General features: G+C 36.1%; 1 long non-coding RNA gene across 1 annotated transcript; it reads left to right on the top strand.

The window, feature by feature from the left end:
* The first annotated feature begins 4,606 nt into the window (after positions 1-4,606).
* LOC125145744 lies at positions 4,607-5,454 on the top strand. The gene is made up of 3 exons (XR_007144193.1): positions 4,607-4,820; positions 4,925-4,969; positions 5,059-5,454. It is a non-coding gene; the product is annotated as an uncharacterized LOC125145744 (long non-coding RNA).
* The last annotated feature ends 1,047 nt before the right edge of the window (positions 5,455-6,501 follow it).

Here is a 6,501-nt window from a genome sequence, read left to right as displayed (position 1 = left end):
CAATTGTAAAAAGCGCCATACAAACAAACTTGAATTGAATTCTGCCTATAAGGTGGTATTTATGGAGCATGGTGGCTTGGTGTTTAGCATGTTTGCATTGCACTTCCAGTGTTTGTGAGTTTTAGGCTTTGGGGATTCTATGGTTTCCTCCCCCAGGTGATTGTGAATAGCATATCCAGGGAATATGCCCTGGATATGCTATTCACACACTCATTCACGGGCATATTCACTTTTACTCCTGTTTTATTCTTTTTAACATATTTTAAACTTTTTTATTCAAATCAAATGTATTTTCTTTAATTTTTCTTTGTTTTTATTATGCTTTTATCGTGTGTCTCTTATTTTTACATATTTTTTTTGTCTCTCTTATAAATTGTTTTCTAATTTCTATGTAAAGCACTTTGAATGACCTCTGTGTATGAAATGTGCTATACAAATAAACTTGCCCTGCCCTGCCCTGCCCCAAAGAAGCGGTCCTGCTTAAATACTCCACATCTACCCAGCATCTAAACCCCTAGGCTGAAGAAACCTCACACTGCATACAAACTGTGAATCTCTGAATTTAAGGTTCAGAGATTTCTGTTTAAAAAAACACAAAGTAAAAAGCAAAAAAATAAAAAGTACTGTAGAAAGAAAAGGAGGACGAAACATCATTAAGAAAAGTGTAACAGAACATTTCATTCATGTTATATAACAATATTAATATCTCTGATATATATCATGTCACTTGCACAAAAGAACAGACTGGAATATTGTCAGGGGAAAAAAGGTGTATATGTAAATCTTTTTTTAATTTTTTAATTGGTACAAATATACAAATGGCCATATTTATAGATAAACAGAAATAAAATGATGTCTAAGAACAATATATCAATATATATATATATATATATATATATATATATCTATATATATATCTATATATATATATATATATATATATATATATATTTATGTATTCCCTTTTTAAAGAACTTGTATGTACGACGTATATATTCCATCACCACAGAGAATTAAAACAACATATATCATTATACAAGAAGAAATTAATGAAACATACAGTATTAATGAGTACAGAAGCTCTTGATTAAATGGAAATGTATATATCGTGTGGATTTGAGGGTAAAAAATCCATTTAAGGCTAGTTTAGGTGCCTAGTCACGCTTGCATTGGTCGGTTTTTAATGTATGTCGTGTTGCACGTTGCTCTCTGAAAATTGTAGTAACCCATAATACCACTTTAACCGTTCAACCAAAAAAAAAAAAAAGTTTTCTGTCTCACAGGGTGATTTCTTTTGTATTTAAGGATTTAAGGTGCGTGTACTATGTTTCGGATTAGATTTAAACCTGTAATCTCTTCACCATGCGCCAGTTTCCTAAAGCAGATTAAAAACATAGATTTGAGAACGGGTTAGACATTTACATTTAATTATAATAATATCTATATACCAACATATCAGAAGATATAATCATATCGTATATAACATTTAGAAATGCTATCACTGACAAGGTATTTAAATTAGATGTGGTCTAATTGAACGTCCACATGGCCGGCCATGTGACGAGCAGCAAGCTGTTGATGAAATGTATAAATGAAATGCAAATGTTATCGAATAAATCGTATCATCTTTTTCACTGAGTGAGGAAGACAAGAATGACAATTAAAAAAATATCAAAAGAAAGAGTTTTAAAAATACCATAAAATTGTCTGCTGCGATCACTCATGTGTCAGTTATAAAAAGAATCTCTTTTCATTATGCACAAAGAGATTCATCTTCTGGGGAAAAGTTTGCACATCTGCGTGCTGCTGGTGGACGGCTCATAATTACAGCCGACTGAGGAGCTTTTCTAATCCCGATTATTATCAGATCAATGACAACCAGCCTGCCACCACGCCTTTCTATCTTTAGTCCCTTTCAAATAATGGTCAGTTGTTTTTTTTTTTTTATTTGATTGGTTTGGTGTACACTGATGTCCTTTTCCTTGGTGTTTATTCTACAATTATGTCCTGGTTGCTTTGGTGTTTATTCTATTCTGTCTGTTTTGTTGTTTATTTTATAGTTATGTTCTGGTTTGTTTGGTGTTTATTCTACATTTTGCTTTTGGTTGGTGTCCTGTAAATGTGTGCCCTTTTCGTTTTGGTGTTTGTTCTACAGTTATATCCTAGTTGGTTTTGTGTTTATTGTACATTTATGTCCTGGTTGGTTTGGTATTTATTATACATTTATGTTGGTTGGCTTGGTGTTTATTGTACAGTTAAGTCCTGGTTGGATTGTTATTCAGTGTACACTGTTGTCCTTTTTTGTTTTGATTTCCTGGCTGGTTTTGTGTTTTAGTTGTAAACTGTTGTAAACCCACTTTAATTATTTTAATTTAATTTAATTTAATTTAATTAATTTAAATTTAATTAAATGGTTTAATTATTTTACGATTTTTGGTCTGGTATAAGTATTAATTTTACAATCCTAGTTATGTTGGTGTTTGGTCTACACAGTTGTTCTCTTTGGTGTTCATGTTACATTCATTGCTTGTTTAGAATTCTTTCTTCTCCTGATTTTATGGTGTTTTTTATACATTTCTATACCATCAATTACTGTATCATGGTATTGCATTTTCTAGACTGGCATTTTTTGTACATTGTACTATTTAACTGTGATCTTTCTGCAGCTATGCTTTTGAGAAACAGTTCCTTGTGTGCTTCTGCTTTTATTCCACATTCTCTTCTTCACTGGATGAGACTTCCTCTTGTGTTGAAGCTGTGTTTCAGTGCTGCTGGAATTCAAAGGTTCTGGAGAGGAAGTGGAATCTGAAGAACTCAGAAGTTCAACTACAAACTTATATAGGATAGGGAAACAGAAATACTTATAAAACACTACAAATTCTCAAACCCCTGTTTAGGAAAGTAGTCCTTTTTGGTTTGGTGTTTACATCCTACTTTGAATGGTGTTTATTCTACATTGCCCTCTTAGTTACTTCTGTTGTTCTGCACTGCACTGTTTTTGTTTGTTATTTATTCCAAAGTGTTCTAATCTTTGGCTTGGTATTTATTCCACAGTGTTTTAATTTTTGGTTTGTTGTTTGGTCTACACAATAAACACTGTTCTACTTTGTGATTATTTCACACTTCCATCATGGTTACTTCAATATTTAGTCTACACTAATGCTTCTCTTGGTATGATGTTTGTCCTACACCGTTGTTGTGTATGGTTCTGTGTTTAATGGTGTTTATAAAGATATAAATACTACAGTTCATAACTAACAGAATGAGACCATCGGAGAAATGCCTTAGGATAAAAAAGTTGAAAGGAATGTGAAACCTTGAGCAGGCATTGACACAGTGCGCTGTCGATCATCTTTCTTTTCAGCAGCACCCGTGGACCTGGCGGAGTGAAGCGAGGTGCGACCCTGTCCTGCCGGCTCAGTGTGTGATGTTTATGTGTTTTTTTTTTTTTTTTTTTGGGGGGGGGGGGGGGTTTTTGTACAGTAAAACTTAAGCTTTTTTAATTTTATTTTTAAATATTAAGGTCTATTTTGTGTACAACAGAGAGATTTAATGGTCATATTCCATCAAGGTGACAGTTTTATTACCCCTGGCAGCTGCAATGTCAGTTGGTATGACAGCTGTTATGACATCTGTTATTAGTGATATGAAATTATTAAAAGTTAAAGGTTAAAGGTTATACCTTTTGGTGTGGTAGACATGTCTTGACTCCAAGTCAAGTCAAGACCTCCCACCACCACCCCCTCTCATTTCAGTGCTTGGTTCCCATAGACAGGTGACAAGTAATTAAAACAAGGAGCTATGTTCTTTTTTTTTTTTTAAATGGGGTTTTATGACCCTCAGAGGAAGCAGTGTTGTAAAACAAGGACTTATTTTTTTTTTAAAAATGGGTTTGTTTTAACCCCATCAGAGGAGGCAGTATTGTAAACAAGTAAATATGTTTGATTAAATAGATAGAGATAGGTACTTAAAACTCGTGTTTGATCCGGGGGTGTTTTGCGATAGGTTACCCCTCCCCTCAGACCGGATGGTTTTCAAATCAAGATTATGATCCCCTCCTTTGTGTTAGGAGCATCTCTCAGTCTGATCGTTAGTCAATGGGGGGGTGCTATCTAAAACGTCACACACGTGCATCCTGACCAAACGCGCGTGAGAAGAAAGTTGATGGGGGGGGGGGTGTTTTGCGATAGGTTACCCCTCCCCTCAGACCGGATGGTTTTCAAATCAAGATTATGACCCCCTCCTTTGTGTTAGGAGCATCTCTCAGTCTGATCGATAGTCAATGGGGGGTGCTATCTATAACGTCACACACGCGCATCCTGACCAAACGCTCGTGAGAAGAAAGACGCGCACACGCGCACCCTGAGCGGAAACGTGCACCTGAGCGGAAACGCGCGTGAGAAAAAAGAAAAAAGGAGCAAACGCCTGAGCGGACACGCCCACACGTGTAGGTAAAAAGAAAAAAGGAGCAAACGCCTGAGCGCTGAATCTTAGATCTGTATTTTTTTTTCTTCAGTCGATTGTTTTATCATATTTTACATTATAATCTAAATGTTATATTTATTTATTTAATTCATCGTTTATTCATTTTTAGACAGTTGTATTGAGATTATTTCCGGCGACGAGTCTTCTACAGCGCACGTGCTAGGCCTAAGAACGGGGGAACATCCGGGGTCTATCCAAAAGTCGATAGCTATTTCCGGCGACGAGCCTTCTACAACGCACGTGCTAGGCCTAAGAACGGGGGAACATCCGGGGTCTATCCAAATGTCGATAGCTGTAGTAACCCCCACAGCTCAGACCAGTTTTACAAACTACGGGTAAGTTACACCATGAAAATATGTATGTTGTAAATCTTTCATTAACCTTATATGATATTTTAAGTATTTAATTATCCATTATTTTGTATGTGTGACATGTTCAGAAGACACCGGAACAACGTCTGACTCCGATAGTTCAGATTTTTTGGGTAAGGTCGTTAGCATTCTCTTTTCAATCAACCCTTAAGAGTGTAAAACAATCCTCCACACATTTTTCTGTAATCTGTATTCTATTTAGATACCGTCATTGAAGGAGTAAGAAACTACAATCAACCCCTTGAAGAAAATTCCAACATTGGAGACACTCTCTTCAGGATTTTTTTCAGCTAAGGGATAGAATAACTGAAAACTTTGAGCATGTCTACAGTGAGTATGTTCAATCCTTGCATAATACTCTGGAATCCTTAAATTGCTGTGTTATGGTGAATAAAGAATTGTTAAGACAATATTATTTTAGAAATGGCTCAGAAGCGTTCAAGTAATTCTCCCTCTTCAGAAGCTAAAAAAATTAGAATTGAAAATGACCCTACATCATCACATGATCTCTGCTTTGGTGAAACTTCGACTTTTTCAAGTAGTCTGTTACAACGTGACCCGTGCACAACCCTGAATCCTTTTTTAACCGATGCAATCAATGAGTTGAATGATGGTTCAAGATCGACACTTAGGCACGATATTCAGAGCCCTAATCCGGGGTTGACCGATAGTTTAACAGCGACACAAACACAGCTGCCTCATCATGACGTGTTCTTAGAATTGAATCGGAGTCTGTTAACGTTGCAGAATAGTCTAAATGATCAAGATCTACCTGTGCAGTTAAATCCATTTTTAATCGATGCAATCAATGAGTTGAATGATGGTTTAAGATCGACACTTAGACACGATATTCAGAGCCCTAATCCGGGGTTGACCGATAGTTTAACAGCGACACAAACACAGCTGCCTCATCATGACGTGTTCTTAGAATTGAATCGGAGTCTGTTAACGTTGCAGAATAGTCTAAATGATCAAGATCTACCTGTGCAGTTAAATCCATTTTTAATCGATGCAATCAATGAGTTGAATGATGGTTTAAGATCGACACTTAGACACGATATTCAGAGCCCTAATCCGGGGTTGACCGATAGTTTAACAGCGACACAAACACAGCTGCCTCATCATGACGTGTTCTTAGAATTGAATCAGAGTCTGTTAACGTTGCAGAATAGTCTAAATGATCAAGATCAACCTGTGCCGTTAAATCCCTTTTTGATAGAAGCTGTAAACCAATTGAACGAAAGTTTTAACTTATCTAACGAACAAAATGTTGTTAATGCAACACCTCCAGTAACCTATCAATATCAAGAACCTGCATCTCAACAAGATTTGCTTCATGGTCTTAATCAAAGTCTTATTTTGTTAAATGACAATATCATTAACTTAATCAACCAACCTGTTAATGTTCTGCAAAATCCCGAAACTGATCATGAGTACATTCCTGAAATGGTAAATGATACATCAGTAGACAATGCGCTGCCACCTAGTGTTGAAAATGTACCCTTAGATCACGTAGACAATGCACTGCCACCTAGTGTTGAAAATGTACCCTTAGATCACGTAGACAATGCGCCACCTAGTGTTGAAAATGTACCCTTAGATCATGTAGACAATGCGTCGCCGCCACATAGTGTTGAAAACAATC

The sequence above is a fragment of the Tachysurus fulvidraco genome, chromosome 10 (assembly GCF_022655615.1).
Source record: "Tachysurus fulvidraco isolate hzauxx_2018 chromosome 10, HZAU_PFXX_2.0, whole genome shotgun sequence".
NCBI lineage: Eukaryota > Metazoa > Chordata > Actinopteri > Siluriformes > Bagridae > Tachysurus > Tachysurus fulvidraco.
Note: the sequence above shows the minus strand (reverse complement) of the source record. Positions and strands in the feature narration are given on the sequence as shown.